Consider the following 17765-nt stretch of genomic DNA (forward strand, 5'->3'; position numbering starts at 1 on the left):
TATTTGTGATAGAAAATAAATAACCGTTGTTTTAATTCAATCAAGAAAATATCAGATTATTTAAAATACCTTTTCACTATGACTATATTACTAATGTACCGTATATACTCGAGTATAAGCCGAGTTTTTCAGCATATTTTTTGTGCTGAAAAAGCACCCCCTCGGCTTATACTCGAGTGAAGTGTAGCGCTGACCGGACGGTTCGGTCAGCGCTACACAGCACAAACACACAGCTGCCGGAGCCGGCAGCTGTGTGTTTGTTGTAATCAGCAGCCGATGAGTCTGTCAGACTCTCATCGGCTGCTGCTGCTCCTACTGCGGGAGCCATCTTCCGGCTCCCACAGTGGGTAATGGGAGAGACGTCATGAGTAATGACGTCTCTCCCATGCAAAGTGGCCGGAGGAGCTGTTAGCGGCGGGACCAGGAGCCGGAGTTTCAGGTAAGTGATTGATTTTTTTATTTTTATTACGTCTCTCTACTGGGGGAGGGGGGACTACAGGGGGCACTACCAGGGGGGGATTACTACAGGGGGCACTACCAGGGGGGGATTACTACAGGGGGCACTACCAGGGGGGGATTACTACAGGGGGCACTACCAGGGGGGGATTACTACAGGGGGCACTACCAGGGGGGGGGATTACTGCAGGGGGCACTAAAAGGGGGGATCACCACTGGGTGTACTACAAGGAGGGGATTACTACTGGGGCACTAAAAGGGGGAGATTACCACTGGGGGCACTAAAAGGGGGGATTACCACTGGGGGCACTACCAGGGGGGATTACTACTGGGGGCACAACCAGGGAGAATTACTACTGGGGGCACTACCAGCTGCTGCATTTCCCACCCTAGGCTTATACTCGAGTCAATAAGTTTTCCCAGTTTTTTGTGGTAATAGTAGGTACCTCGGTTTATATTCGGGTCCACTTATACTCGAGTATATACGGTACATACTTTATAGTGCAAGTAGTGTAGCTCAAAAAATAGAGCTAGTAAAAACATTCTGAAAACATTTTAATTTTTCTTGACCTCAAATTAGTAATGTATGACTATTTTTAGAAAGGAAACAGATTAAAAGTATTAATTTGTTGTACAGTGATAGAACATGCTGTTTTCACATTGATCCGCGCCATATTCCCCTATTGGCGACTATTTGCCCTAAATTTTATTTTCTGCGGAATCCTATTTCCCATGTCCTGATTAGTGCCTCTTGGTGACGTGTAGTGAGGTGGGTGATGGCTGGGGAGGCACTGGCTAGTATCAGAGCCGTAGGAACCCGAGGGTACATGTGGGCATAGTACAAAGGTGCAGCAGTATATAGTGCTGGGAATTTAGCGTGTTGTGATCAGGGATGTGCTTTTTACTCCAGAGTTTTGGCTATAAAAATGATTAGAATAATGCAAAGTAGATATTTATTATAATTTCTTGACATTTTTCTTATTGTTATAGTGAAAACTCTGGCGTATAGGCTCTGCCTCACCTGACCGCACATCACTGGTTCCACTACCAAAATCTGATGGCATTCTGGTGGTTAGATTGAGTTACAGATTATTATTATTATTATTATTATTATCCTTTATTTATTTATATGGCGCCACAAGTGTTCCGCAGCGCCTTACACAGTACATAGAACTAATAGGTGAACTAGAAACAAGTAACTTACAGTACATTATAGTGCAGGACAAGGACACGACTTATATACATTGCTGAAATAGTGATTAAAGCACTCACAATAAGCTGCCGGGAGTTGGCGGTCCCGTGTTAGGTGCCCTAATGGGGAGTAGAGAGTAGAAGAAAATGTAAAGAGAGGCACATGAGGGAAGAGGTCCCTGCTCATGAGGGCTTACATTCTAAGGTGATGACCCTGGATAGGGGAAGTTCAATTATGGCCAGCCTGTATTCCTTAGGCTATAATCCTCCGTGTATCAGTGAGTTGTCACAGTGACCTCAGAAGAGGCAGCTTCCAGTATTGCATCACATTCCGTGTATCTCTGCCGTACACCAAGCCGTCATCGATATGACTGACAGGCCCTGGAGCATGTGCCTTGTGAATGGCACAGCAACTGCTGACACTTAGGGGGCGCTAGATCCACATGAAAGTTGGGAGCATAGAATAGATTGTTCTATTGGCAAGGTAATGTGACTGTTCTCTGTGTTCCTGTAATTTCTATTATGTGCTTGTCTAACAGAGTAGGTTTTGGCTCCTCCTTGTTAATAGAGACATTAGGACTTGTGCCCCCTCTAGAATTTATTTCTAAGCCGGGTACACACTATAGTGCGTGCACCCAGCCGACGGCTGATGCGACAGACGACATATCGTGCGGTCCATATACACCACACAATTTGGTGGACTGCCCAATAGGTCATTCCCCCGCTGCACCCAGATGCATGGAATAGTCCATTGCATCTTCAGACTGAGCAGCATGTACGGCAGATCTGAAGATGCAACGGATGACGCCATGGGAGCGCGCATAGTGCGTACACTGTACGGTTTGAACAATTTATCGTTCCGATCCGTCTGAAAACAACAAATAGTTTAAAAAAATTAGTCTAGTCCAGGGGTCTTCAACTCCTGGCCCGCTGACCGGGGCAGCGTGGAGCTGTAACCCGTGGCCTGCCGGCGGGCTCCATTTGCCGGGTGCCCGCTGAGATTTTGTTACCAGCGGGCACCTGGCTCCCTCCCCACAGCACCAGCTGCAGCCGCAGTGTGTAGTGCACTATGGGAGAGACGTCATGACGTCTCACCCATGGTTCAGAGGAGCAGCCAGGCGGACCGAAGGCAGCCGCTTAAGCTAAGTATTAGATTTTTTTTTTGTGTGTGTAAGCGGCCTCACTACAGGGGGCACTACTACTAGGGGGCGTTACTACTGGGGGCGTTGGTACGGGAGGCATTGCATAGGGGACACTGCATAAGGGACACCACTACTGTGGGCTCTGCGTAAGGTGCCCTACCACTGCTAGGGGCACTGCATAAGGTGCCCTACCACCACTGGGGGCACTGCATAAGGGGCCCTATTACTACTGGGGGCACTGTATAAGGGGCCCTACCACTACCGGGGGAACTGCATATGGGGCTCTACCACTACTGGGGGCACTGTATAAGGGGCCCTATTACTACTGGGGGCACTGTATAAGGGGCCCTATTACTACTGGGGACACTGCATAAGGGGCACCACTATAGTGAGCATCATTGCATAAGTGGCACTACTGCTGCGGGCATTGTATAAGGGGCACTTCTACTGTGGGCATTGTATAAGGGGCACAAATGTGGGCATTGTGTAAAAGAGTCACTGCTGTGTGTCATACATGAATAAGGGACACTACTATGTGGTGCAATGTGAATCAAGATTGCGCTACTGCGTGGTGTATAGCTTAGTGGCCCTCGGGCTTCGATTAATTTTTTTATGTGGCCCACACTGTCTTAATGGTTGAAGACCCCCTGGTCTAGTGTGTACCCAGCTTTAGACCTTTCATCACCCAATACTCTGTGATTGCATGTTTTCCCTAACGTTATAGGATGACTTGATCTATTGTAGTTCTTTTTATTATTTTTATTAACACTCCTTCCCTGAGGTCATTCAGCAGAAATAATTCTGTTTCTGGGAGTTAACTACTGTCTACTGAAGTGCATATATATATAATATACACCAATAGACTATTTGCTGGCCATTAGAACAGGCAATTGTGAGAAAGCAAATTTTATTTTCCTTTAATAATTTTTATTATTTTGTACCCAACTATGACAGCATGAGCCTATTAGTTATGCCTTATATGTGCAACAGTCAGATGCCCAAGTCTGCACTTGTAAAGGCACAAGATGGTTTTGCAGGGACTGGCCTTTAATGTTAGGGGGTACCCAGATGCTTCTGTTGAGTAAACTGGGCTCATGTGCAGTGCTCAGAGGGGCTTGGAACCCACAATTTGGCACCCATCTTTTGGCAGCCACCGTCAGCATGTGGAGCCGCCGTTTATGTGCCCTCTTCAGGGTATGAAAGAATTAATACTGGATTGTTTTTTATTCTTTGGCACATCCCACTAATGCATTAAATGTTTAGATGAACTCCCTTTAATATGGTAAAGTTAAAATGCTTCTTTCTACATCTGTTCTCATTCAATCTCAATTGCTCTTTGCCGTCTTCGGTGCTGGCAAGCAGTAGATGGGTAAAACTAATACCAGGTGCTAAAATTAAGAGGAAAGTTGAAAACGTGGAGAAAATAATCAGGTAGTCAGGCGCCGCTAGTTCACACCCCGCCATAAATGCACAAATTTTCAAGCAAATACCTAACACTACCTATTTTGGTGGCTAGTATACAAAACAAAGCACTTAACTGGTGGCAAGTACACAAAGCAGACCCCCACACTGGTGGCTGCCTACAAAGCAGAGACCAGCGCAGTGACAATTAGTCAAAGTAAAGTCCAAACTGATGGCTAGTATACAAAGCGTATAGTTATATAGTGCAGAGCCCTGACCCCACCCCTCCCAGCAGTAGTGATGCAGGGAGTACAGGCAGTAAAGACCTGGGTCTGTGCTGAGTGAATACTGTACATACTTACAACTTACATATGGTTTATAGTAGAAACCTCCTCTTCTCAGCTCTTCCATCTGATCCCCCATGTGTCACTATATATGGGTGGTGGGAATGCTGTGATCTGAAGATTGCATTAGTTAGATTATACTAGGGACCCATGTCACCTAAGTCTGGCCCGTCCCCTCTCTTTTGCCCCACCCACTGGTCTTTCTAGCCCCACCTCCTCTCTACTCCTCTGGGGGGTTTTTGTTACCATATTTGTTTTATAATACTTACTGCAATCTTACTTTATAACAGGTCATGGCATCCCAAGGTCCTCCTGTATTCCTTGTAGAGTTGCGGACCACCAAGTAACTCCCCACAGCAGACCTTTGTCTAATTCGGCCAAGTATATGGATAACAGAAGTGGAAATAGACTGTTACCCTTTGCTCTGGTATATGCAGTTTTCTCTGGCTTTAGTTCATTATGGTATGGGTCTGTCCTGTCACTGTGGCTTGCTGTGTATGAGTGACCAATATACACTGTGGAGGCAGCCACGGTGTGCAGCTTATTCCTTCAGTATGAACCAGTGCCTTGTGGATACTAATGAACTGCCTCATTGATGTTACTGGCTCTTATTGAACTGATAGGCTACATTGTGAGTGATGCCACTGGTTCCTAGTGAATAAGTAGTCTGCATTGCCAGTGATGTCACTAATTCCTAGTGAATGAGTAGTCTGCATTCCCAGTGATGTCACAGATTCCTAGTGAATGAGTAGTCTGCATTCTCAGTGATGTCACAGATTCCTAGTGAATGAGTAGTTGCATTCTCAGTGATGTCTCAGATTCCTAGTGAATGAGTAGTTTGCATTCTCAGTGATGTCACAGATTCCTAGTGAATGAGTAGTCTGCATTCTCAGTGATGTCACAGATTCCTAGTGAATGAGTAGTCTGCATTCTCAGTGATGTCACAGATTCCTAGTGAATGAGTAGTTGCATTCTCAGTGATGTCACAGATTCCTAGTGAATGAGTAGTTGCATTCTCAGTGATGTCACAGATTCCTAGTGAATGAGTAGTTGCATTCTCAGTGATGTCACAGATTCCTAGTGAATGAGTAGTTGCATTCTCAGTGATGTCACAGATTCCTAGTGAATGAGCAGTCTGCATTCACCGTGATGTCACAGATTCCTAGTGAATGAGTAGTTGCATTCTCAGTGATGTCACAGATTCCTAGTGAATGAGTAGTTGCATTCTCAGTGATGTAGATTCCTAGTGAATGAGTAGTTGCATTCTCAGTGATGTCACAGATTCCTAGTGAATGAGTAGTTTGCATTCTCAGTGATGTCACTGATTCCTAGTGAATGAGTAGTTGCATTCTCAGTGATGTCACAGATTCCTAGTGAATGAGTAGTTGCATTCTCAGTGATGTCACAGATTCCTAGTGAATGAGTAGTTGCATTCTCAGTGATGTCACAGATTCCTAGTGAATGAGCAGTCTGCATTCACCGTGATGTCACAGATTCCTAGTGAATGAGTAGTTGCATTCTCAGTGATGTCACAGATTCCTAGTGAATGAGTAGTTGCATTCTCAGTGATGTAGATTCCTAGTGAATGAGTAGTTGCATTCTCAGTGATGTCACAGATTCCTAGTGAATGAGTAGTTTGCATTCTCAGTGATGTCACTGATTCCTAGTGAATGGGTAGTTTGCATTCTCAGTGATGTCACAGATTCCTAGTGAATGAGTAGTCTGCATTCTCAGTGATGTCACAGATTCCTAGTGAATGAGTAGTCTGCATTCTCAGTGATGTCACAGATTCCTAGTGAATGAGTAGTGTGCATTCTCAGTGATGTCACAGATTCCTAGTGAATGAGTAGTGTGCACTCTGTGATGTCACTGACTCCAAATGACTTTAGAGCAGGGGTGGGCAATAAGCGGCCCTCCAGCTGCTGTTGAACTTCACATCCCAGAATGCCCTGCAACAGTTTTAGCATGGCCATTTAGTATAACTGTGGCAGGGCATGCTGGGATGTGAAGTTCAACAGCTGGGGCCGCTTATTGCCCACCCCTGCTTTATCAGCTCACATAATGGCAGTCACCACTGCATGTACTATGACTTTTCTGGTCTATTCTTATTACTGCTCAGCCGTATCCTTCATTTCCCATTAAATGTATGACTTGATTTGTTTCCCATGATGTTGGTAGAACTAGCGCTTTCTTCTGGAGCTTCCACCAGCTTAATGCACTGATTTATGTACTGAAACAGCAGCTAGAGAAAATCATTAAGGCTTTTTCTTATGCTCCCTGTGCTACGAGAATCCCCTCTCCCCCCCCATAAGGAATTTATGTGCATGGATGAAAAGCCGGGCAAGCTTTATTCCCAGCATTCTCCGTGAGCCTCTCGCAATGAATTCTGCTCCTTGCCGTTGTTCCTATTGTTTCTGTGCCAGCTGTTTCATATTGTGGCGGTGTCCCTTTTAATGTGTTTTCCATGGCAGCCTTTACCAGCTTCATTCCAGGGCAGGGTGGTGTAATTGGTATGTGCTTCTGGGGTGTTTCATCCATCTTTCCACTTCTGGTTACAGTCTGAGTACTTTACATACGTTACCTTTCATATGCGTCAATACTCTCATTACCCCTGATCTCTCTGTCTGTCGTCGTAAATGTTACATGTTATTGGTACTGAGATGCGTAGCAAGTCAGACAAGTGTATTCAGAAACATGGTGTAGAGTGAGACAATGTGCTGTAACCCATGGAAACCAGTCGCACTACATGAGGCTGCTAAAAGCTTATTGGCACTATGTAGCAAGAAGTTGCCCATAGCAACCTACCAATCCGCTTCTAGCCATCATTTATCAAGTACAGTCTATAACATGTTGGGCAGAAGCTAATTAGTTGCTATGGGCAACTTCTCAACTCATTAGAAGGCGATTACATCTCCCCTGTATCTGCTAGAGGTTACAGTGCATCATGTTGTCAATCCAGCATCATGCCTTAGTGACATCACCAGTTCTTACTGAATTTCTAGGTTGAATTCTATAGACACGGTGGCTGCCTCGTAGGTGTATACAGCAAGGCCACGTTCTGCTCGTTATAATATGCAGTTTTTAGGACGTGTAAAATGAGCCTTTCCTATCATTGGGAAGGAGCTTTTTTAATTATCATGTTTTTTGATCAGGCTAATCCTTTAATTTATAAATAGTGGAAAGTCCTGCTTCACTATTGTATGGCTAGAAAAAGCCAGGGCAGACCGTATTAATGAAGCTTTCATCCAAATGGGTTCCAGATATATATGAGTAATTACTGTACACTTTGTGCGAGCACATGTGGCAGGGAATTCCTGGCAGTACCGTCCTCTTACTATTGTCACTGCTCTTTATGAGTAAGAGGAACCGCTACTGCTGAATGTTGGCATGGAAGGTAGAGTGCCCGCTCGTGTTCGTCAATAGTTGCGTTCTTAAAGGCACACTAACCCCCCCTTTTTTTTTTTTTTCTTTAAATTAAAAGATAAAAAAGCTCTCTTCATACAACTGATTTAATGGACTTGTAAAGAAATAGGTTTCTGTAAAACATTCGTACTCTGTAACAGTGAATGCGGCCTACAGCTCATCAGTGAGGATTCTCCTGTGAAACGGACACAAAAACCGTTCTTTGCGGTGTTACCCGATGGCGATTTTCTTTCTTTTTTTTTTTTTTTTTTTGCTGCTGTTACTTTTTGTTCAATATCTTTGCGTTTACCACATGTAATTGTGAAACCTACAGTGATGTTTGAAATACCAGAAAACCGCCACTTAGACACAATAGAGAATAGGAACTTCATGTACAAGTACGGTGCTTTATTAGACTTTTTTTTTTTTTTCCCCAGGGGACTAAGGTGCGAGGGTCCCCAAGGACCCCTCATAAATGTTTGGCAGAGTGTCACGACCTCCCACAGACATTTTTTTAATTTAATGCTTAAAACATAAGAACAGGATATGTTTACAATCCTGCACACAACAGCGAGAAGTTCTTCTACATCCATGGATGATCAGCTCTGGCTGCTGTCCCTATGTAGTGGGAGTATAGAGGATTATGATGTGCTGTGCTGTAAATGCAGCATAGGGAGGCTGGCCATGATCAGCTCTGGGTGCTGTTCCTATGTAGTGGGAGTATAGAGGATTATGACATGCCCTGCTGTAAATGCAGCATAGGGAGGCTGGCCATGATCAGCTCTGGGTGCTGTCCCTATGTAGTGGGAGTATAGAGGATTATGATGTGCATAGGTAGGCTGGCCATGATCAGCTCTGGGTGCTGTCCCTATGTAGTGGGAGTATAGAGGATTATGATGTGCTGTGCTGTTAATGCAGCATAGGGAGGCTGGCCATGATCAGCTCTGGGTTCTGTCCCTATGTAGTGGGAGTATAGAGGATTATGATGTGCTGTGCTGTAAATGCAGCATAGGTAGGCTGGCCATGATCAGCTCTGGGTGCTGTCCCTATGTAGTGGGAGTATAGAGGATTATGATGTGCTGTGCTGTTAATGCAGCATAGGGAGGCTGGCCATGATCAGCTCTGGGTTCTGTCCCTATGTAGTGGGAGTATAGAGGATTATGATGTGCTGTGCTGTAAATGCAGCATAGGGAGGCTGGCCATGATCAGCTTTGGGTGCTATCCCTATGTAGTGGGAGTATAGAGGATTATGACGTGCCCTGCTGTAAATGCAGCATAGGGAGGCTGGCCATGATCAGCTCTGGGTGCTGTCCCTATGTAGTGGGAGTATAGAGGATTATGATGTGCTGTGCTGTAAATGCAGCATAAGGAGGCTGGCCATGATCAGCTCTGGGTGCTGTCCCTATGTAGTGGGAGTATAGAGGATTATGACGTGCATAGGGAGGCTGGCCATGATCAGCTCTGGGTGCTGTCCCTATGTAGTGGGAGTATAGAGGATTATGATGTGCTCTGCTGTAAATGCAGCATAGGGAGGCTGGCCATGATCAGCTCTGGGTGCTGTCCCTATGTAGTGAGAGTATAGAGGATTATGACGTGCATAGGGAGGCTGGCCATGATCAGTTCTGGGTGCTGTCCCTATGTAGTGGGAGTATAGAGGATTATGACGTGCCCTGCTGTAAATGCAGCATAGGGAGGCTGGCCATGATCAGATCTGGGTGCTGTCCCTATGTAGTGGGAGTATAGAGGATTATGACGTTTTCTGCTGTCAATGCAGCATAGGGAGGCTGGCCATGATCAGCTCTGGGTAGTGTCCATATGTAGTGAGAGTATAGAGGATTATGACGTGCATAGGGAGGCTGGCCATGATCAGCTCTGGGTGCTGTCCCTATGTAGTGGGAGTATAGAGGATTATGACGTGCTCTGCTGTAAATGCAGCATACGGAGGCTGGCCATGATCAGCTCTGGGTGTTGTTCCTATGTAGTGGGAGTATAGAGGATTATGACGTGCCCTGCTGTAAATGCAGCATAAGGAGGCTGGCCATGATCAGCTCTGGGTGCTGTCCCTATGTAGTGGGAGTATAGAGGATTATGACGTGCTCTGCTGTAAATGCAGCATAGGGAGGCTGGCCATGATCAGCTCTGGGTGCTGTCCCTATGTAGTGAGAGTATAGAGGATTATGACATGCATAGGGAGGCTGGCCATGATCAGCTCTGGGTGCTGTCCCTATGTAGTGGGAGTATAGAGGATTATGACGTGCATAGGGAGGCTGGCCATGATCAGCTCTGGGTGCTGTCCCTATGTAATGGGAGTATAGGGGATTATGACGTGCCCTGCTGTAAATGCAGCATAGGGAGGCTGGCAATGATCAGCTCTGGGTGCTGTCCCTATGTAGTGAGAGTATAGAGGATTATGACGTGCATAGGGAGGCTGGCCATGATCAGCTCTGGGTGCTGTCCCTATGTAGTGGGAGTATAGAGGATTATGACGTGCTCTGCTGTAAATGCAGCATACGGAGGCTGGCCATGATCAGCTCTGGGTGTTGTTCCTATGTAGTGGGAGTATAGAGGATTATGACGTGCATAGGGAGGCTGGCCATGATCAGCTAAGGTGCTGTCCCTAAGTAGTGGGAATATAGAGGATTAAGATGTGCTGTGCTGTAAATGCAGCATAGGGAGGCTGGCCATGATCAGCTCTGGGTGCTGTCCCTATGTAGTGGGAGTATAGAGGATTATGACGTGCATAGGGAGGCTGGCCATGATCAGCTCTGGGTGCTGTCCCTATGTAGTGGGAGTATAGAGGATTATGACGTGCTCTGCTGTAAATGCAGCATAGGGAGGCTGGCCATGATGACGGGGACTTGTCCGAAAATTAGCAATTAGCAAATTTAAGAAAACATGAAATTGATTCTGACATGTTTACCAGCACTGTGTTATGATCTATGTACTTATAGTACACTAAAATTAGTATTAGTGCAACTTTTTGGTACTGACAATGCTGCCTTAAAGCAGAAAGTGACATTGCTGCTGGTTAGCTATGGGTAACTCACGCCGGGGATCTAATTATAAATAATTATAAATACGTGAGGTGCACTTGGGCATTACCATAACACTCTGCTACTTCAGTATGTGTGTGTATATATATGTGTGTGTGTGTGTGTACATGTATGTATATGTGTATGTATGTGTATATATATATATATATTGTACCTCTGCAGACTTTCAGGAACTTGCCTCATTTATGCAACTATTAATCACTGAGCTGTAAAAGGCAATAATCTGGAATGAGTGCTGTAATAATCGCAAGTGCAGGCAGCCATTCTGGCGTTCAGATAGTCCACACTCCATTGGCCCTGGAGACAAATACAAGTGATTGCGCAAAGTACGTCAGAATTATACATTTTTATTTTCTCAATATGACATTCTGGAAACCGCAACCAATTATAAACTTCTTACATTGGACCAAAAAGGGAGGGAGGGGGCATTACTTTTTTGACCCCACACGGGGGTGGTCAATGGCCTAATAGGAATATGGGTGTGGTTGAGTGGGCAGATTTCAGCAGGATTTGGATATCTGGTCGAGGCTTATTTTGTACCGATTTTTATATCTGTATAATGTGGTGAGGTATTTAGGTGGTAAAGAGGATCTGTAGCTCCTACACTAAGGCGGGCAAAGGGCTGCCATGTAAATGGTGTTACCCAGATGGCTATTCTTCTGCTAATTTGCATAAATGTACCCACGTTTTCAGGGCAGTAGTGCTGTATATAAAGAGAATTGTATATACCCTGTCTTTCTGTATACTGTTTCTGGGCTGGGGTAGGTTATAAGCAGTTAATGGCTTATGCATTGATTTAGCAAACACCCCCAGAAATGACTAAGACCTGTAGACATATACCAATGTCAATATTATGTTTGGGATGAGTTCACTCTTCTCCTAGCTGAGTGCCCCCTTGAGATAAAAAATCGTACCATGAACAACCTGCTTTGAATGCAGCTTTATAAGACACCATTGTTTACATGATGGATATGCCATGCAGCCCTATCACATGACACCACTGTGTCACCCAACACGTGCCACACAAAACTAGTACATAAGCCTGGCACAATACTCGCTGTGCCATGGCATCATCCGACCCCTGACACGTGACATTTGGCTGTAATTCTTCTCCAAACACTGGAGCCTTGCAGTGAGTCGTATGGCAGGCGGACAATTGCCAAGATCCAGAAAAACAAATGAGGTCCTGTCCCAAATCAACATTACATCCAGGGGTTTAATTCATAGATGTGATTACTAATCGTTTTGCTGGAGTGACTGCTGAGTTAAAAAGCCATTGACGAGCCTACGTTACATTGACCCATATCGCTGCACCGCTGTCCTTTCCAGCTCAGCACGTATCACCAAAACCCATAATGGATGGCTCTGATTATTTCCATTCCAGTTTGAAACCTGACCTTCCCTGGAACCAGCTCAAAATATCACTTGTTAGAGCAAAGTTGGGAATGTTGCAGCTCGGGGTTCTAGAAGGAGCGAGGACACGGTGCGTGTCATTTCTGAATAATGTTGTGCCATCGAGAAATAAAAACAGCATTATTTGGCAGTACCTTCGGTAAATATTGCCAAGCCGTTTATTTCTTCTGTTTGACATGTATTAAATAGCCCCAGATGTCGTAACCACAAATATAAGTATGGAAAGATTACACATCTCAGCTTTTAATTAAAAGTATAGGAAAGTGTTTGCTGCATAATGGGCATAACCGATAGGAGGGTAGGCAATCTACATTTAACCTAGTTTCCTCTGCGTCGTCCTCTTGTAGCGTAACAAACTGCACCCGTGGCTGCAGTATTCCATATAAAGCCTGTGTTATTCCGCAAGATCTATAGACTTCTCTCTCTCATTAACTGCAGACTTTCAGATTTAGTTTGAGGGTAATTACATCCAAATCAGGTGAACGGTGTAGGAATTACAACGGTTTCTATATCCCACTTTTTAAGGGGCCAAAAGTAATGGGACAAACTAAACAATCCTAAATCAAAACTTTCACTTTTTAATACTTTGTTGCAAATCCTTTGCAGGCAATTACAGCCTGAAGTCTGTGACGCATAGACATCACCAGATGCTGGGTTTCATCCCTGGTGATGCTCTGACAGGCCTCTACTGCAAATGGCTTCAGTTCCTGCTTGTTCTTGGGGCATTTTCCCTCCAATTTTGTCTTCATCAACTGAAATGCATGCTCAATCGTCTTCAGGTCAGGGGATTGACTTGGCCATTGCATAACATTCCACTTTTTAGCCTTAAAAAACTCTTTGGTTGCTTTTGCAGTAAGCTTCGGGTCATTGTCCATCTGCACTGTGAAGCGCCGTCCAATGAGTTCTGAAGCATTTGACTGAATATGAGCATATAATATTGCCCGAAACACTTCAGAATTAATTCTGCTGCTTTTGTCAGCAGTCACATCATCAATAAATACAAGGGAACCAGTTCCATTGGTAGCCATACATGCCCACGCCATGACACTGCCACCACCATGCTTCACTGATGAGGTGGTATGTTTTGGATCATGAGCAGTTCCTTTCCTTCTCCATACTCTTCTCTTCCCATCACTCTGATACAAGTTGATCTTTGTCTCATCTGTCCATAGGATGTTGTTCCAGAACTGTAATGGCTTTTTTAGATGTTGTTTGACAAACTCTAATCTGGTCTTCCTGGTGTTGTGGCTCACCAATGGTTTACATCTTGTGGTGAACCCTCTATATTCACTCTTGTGAAGTCTTCTCTTGATTGTTGACTTTGACACATTTTACCTGCTTAATTGATAATGAAATAACGAAGGAATAGCCCACACCTGTCCATGAAATAGCTTTTGAGTTGATAGTCCCTTTACTTTTGGCCCCTTAAAAAGTGGGAGGCACATATAGAAACCGTTGTAATTCCTACGCCGTTCACCTGATTTGGATGTAATTACCCTCAAATTAAATCTGAAAGTCTGCAGTTAAAGCACATCTTGTTTGTTTCATTTCAAAGCCATTGTGGTGGTGAATAGAGTCCAAAATATGAAAATTCTGTCAATGTCCCAATATTTATGGACCTGACTGTATATATACACATACATACAAATAAATATATATATATATATATACACACACACACACACACTCCATTTACAAGCTGCGCCCATGTTAATGACATTGATCATTTTGAAAATGGAAATAAAGGCTGAGCCTGATTGAGGCTGCATGGGTCCTAGGAAAGGGACTGGTTTGGGCCCTTCTCTACCCATCCCTGTCAACAAAACAAAAGGGTTTGCCTAATCCAGGCTCCTCATAGCTCACTGGGCCCTGAGCATGAGCCTAGGTTGCCTTATAGCTGATGTATTCTGTGAAACAAATAACACAGCCCGTTAGCACCGAAGGGAGATGTTGGGACCATCCTCCATTTTATTGAAGCGCCAGCATAAAAATCACCTGGTGATTGTCTGTGCCACACACAACATGAAACCCAGCTGTAATCCAGTCAGTATAGGGGTTAACCGTGGGAAAGCTCACAATATTGTTTAGGTTTTTAGCTCGAACAACAAATCCCCTAAAAAAAAAAAAAAATGCTTTCTTGTCACGATGAAGCCATGGGTACTTTATTTTATCTGTGAGAGAGTATTTACTTTGGAGAAGCTGGCTTATTATGTATTTGGAAATGGCTAACTAAACATCCAGGGGGTGGGGGGGGGGGGAGCAATTACAGAAGGCATAGGGGACAATCGCAGCAGAAGAGCCAGTGAAAGGGGAGCTGGGAGATTTGGGAATGTGTCCAGTCAGTCAGGAAGTAGCCATGCCAGGGCTCAGAGGCTGGAGACTGGGTCTAGTCACTCTGGTGCCAGTGATGTACATAGGTCGGTCACAAGACCCTGATATCTTCACTCAGCCTGTCATTTCTGTACAGTGCAGTTACACATGGCTTACAGTGCAGACAAGCCAATACTGAGAGTTTATTCAGCGAGGACATTCTTCTGCAGATTACCTTGTTGTGGGGATCCTACACGGCAAGCGTAGCCGTTTTACCATGAGAAATCCAGCTAATTATTGCTACTTAAATAGAAGAGGCCTACACAGATCCTAAGCACATGTTTTAAACAAGATAATTAAGAAATAAATGAAATAAAGCAAAATTACTTTTCTTCTAAGGAATTATTTGCAGCAGTTGAGTTTACTTAAAGGGGCAGTAATGTTATGTGTTTCTGATTATAGTGTACTGTCCACTGTCTGTAACTTAGCCACTAATTCCAAACGCCTGATCTTTCCACCTTATTTATTGATCTGGAACAACACTGGTGCTGATATTGAGAATGACGCATATATATATGGGAAGCCGGCGGTTGCAATGCTGACCACTCTCTTCCCGACTGCTTAATCCCGGCAAGGTACAAATGACAGGCGTCGAAATCCCGACGCCTGTCATTAGACCTACGCCTGGAGCCCGACACCCGGCTTACCGATCGAAGGTAAGCCTGGCGCGGACAGCCTCGCGGGGGGCGGGTTAGGTTAGGGGCTCCCGGGGGGGGGGGGACTTTGGGTTAGGCACCCCCCCCGGGAGGTTAGGGTTAGGCACCCCCCTGGGAGAGTTAGGTTTAGGCAGCGGGGAAGGGGGGGGTTAGGTTTAGGCACTTGGGGGGAGGTTAGGCACCCCTAAAGGAGGGTTAGGGGGTAGAATTAGGTTAGTTTATGCTTACCTTAAAATACCACACACCCATAAGCACACCATATTTATGGTGCATCCAGATTTGTACCAGTAGAGTATGTGCCAGCTTTACGTCAGGGGGTATTTACACCCAGCCTGGTCATATGCACAAGATTTTTTATTTTTTTTTTACATTTGTTTAACATTAGACAAATATGTATATTTACTAAAGGTGAGTGTTTTTAAAAGCGGAGCATAGCAACCAATCAGATTCTACAATTAACTAGCACCATCTAGAGAATAATAGCTAGAATCTGATTGGTTACTATGGGCAACTTCTAAAAATTCACTTTATTATATACCCCAATGACTCAATAAATATTATTTTTGATTTATATTAAGAGAAAATAATCTATAAATTCCAGCAGATATAAACTTTTCTGTGATGTACAAATTAATGTAGCAAAAATAAATTCTGCTTCTACTTCTCGTCTTTGTTGGCGAGGTTGTGATCACCGGATGCATACCCATTGTCCTCCTTCATGCTGTCGACAGCACGATATCAGCGGGACAATGTCTACACTATTGTAATGTTATCTGTAGCATTGCAACAGTGTCGGCATTACAACTTTAAACATGATGCTTTACGATCCTGTTAAGTTATAATATCAATAACATTACAACAGTGTCGGCATTGCCCCATCAGTATCATGCTGTCGACATACTGACTGTTGACAACCTGAAGATCAAGAAAGTACCTGCTTCCTGTGGTCTCATAGGTGACTTTTGTCACATTTTACGCAAGTTAATGCCCCTCTTGGAGGGCTTCCTCCTTCCTCCGGGTCTTCCTGTCTTGGGTCTATCTGAGAATTCTTATAAACCGATACTCCGTGTCCTTCAGGTGGCCAGTTCCTCATTAGCAAATTCGTGAAACCGTGCCTAGCACCTCCCATTCATATAATAAGCAACATGGTGTCCATAGCGAGTATGGAAAAAACAATCCAATAGGAAAGTGGACGAGTTTGACCTATTATATAGGAACCATGGTTTGTGGATCATTAGAGAAACCCAAGAACACTCTAATTGTAGCGCTGTGAATGGAACTAAGGTTTTCTCTTTTCAGTCTGTTTGGTTCCCACCTTCTTCATACATCCCCCAGTCCCATGTACATTCCCCCAGTCCCTCCATATATTCCAGTCTTTCATACATCCCCCCCATGTACGTTCTCCCAGTCCCCCATATATTCCGGTCTGTCATACATCCCACGTGATTTCATACCCTCATCCTTCGCTCAACCCCTCTCCCCCAATATCTGTTTCTCACAGGTCTCCCCTCTACCCCGTTGATCTTGATTTCCCCATCACTCAGTATATATACAGACACTGCAAAAAGAATGCGTACTGGTTGGAATTGTTTGGAATGTTTTTTATGTTGTATGTAGCATGTGAAGTTACACTCTGGAAGTGGTTTTGTTACCACTGTCTTAAAATAAATGCAGAAATATTTTGAAATAATCCTCAGACCCGTGTACTATAGGCACAAGCAAACGGAAAGGAGAATCCTTTCCTCCCTCTCCTTCAAACCACATATCCAGGACCTCTTACAGTCCTGTCATTTTCATCTTAAAATATTTCCAAGATCAGACCCTTTCTCACCCAGGACGCCACTAAAACCCTCATACACTCACTGATCATGTCCAGATTGGACTACTGTAACCTCCTCCTATCTGGACTCCCCAACTCCCATCTCTCTCCTCTCCAGTCTGTCCACAATACTGCTGCCCGACTCATCTTCCTCTCCAAACGCTCTACATCTGCCCTCCACTGGCTCCCCTTCCCTTTTAGAACCCAATTTAAGGTTCTCACACTCGCTTACAAAGCCCTCAGCCATTCCTCTCCCATTTACCTCTCTGACCTCATCTCCCTCCACTCTCCTGTCCGCCCTCTTTGTTCAACAAATGCACGCCCGCCCTTTCATGCCAACTGATTACTTCCTCCCACTCCGGCCTCCAAGATTTTGCCCGCGCTGCTCCCCACCTTTGGAACTCTCTTCCTCTTCCCATCAGACTCTCCACCTCTGTTCAATCCTTCAAACGGGCTCTCAAGACCCACTATTTCATCATAGCCTTCCAGCTCTCAACTTAACTTGCTGCTACATACTC

At 44.7% G+C, this 17765-nt stretch overlaps 1 protein-coding gene across 3 annotated transcripts in view; it reads left to right on the forward strand.

Annotated features, from left to right (window-relative positions):
* Positions 1-17765, forward strand: part of DYM (dymeclin) — a 408809-nt gene that overhangs the window by 132588 nt on the left and 258456 nt on the right. The gene's annotated exons all lie outside the window — the stretch shown is intronic.

This window comes from Taudactylus pleione, unplaced genomic scaffold (genome assembly GCF_031769625.1).
Source record: "Taudactylus pleione unplaced genomic scaffold, aTauple2 ptg000189l, whole genome shotgun sequence".
NCBI classification, from domain to species: Eukaryota; Metazoa; Chordata; class Amphibia; order Anura; family Myobatrachidae; genus Taudactylus; species Taudactylus pleione.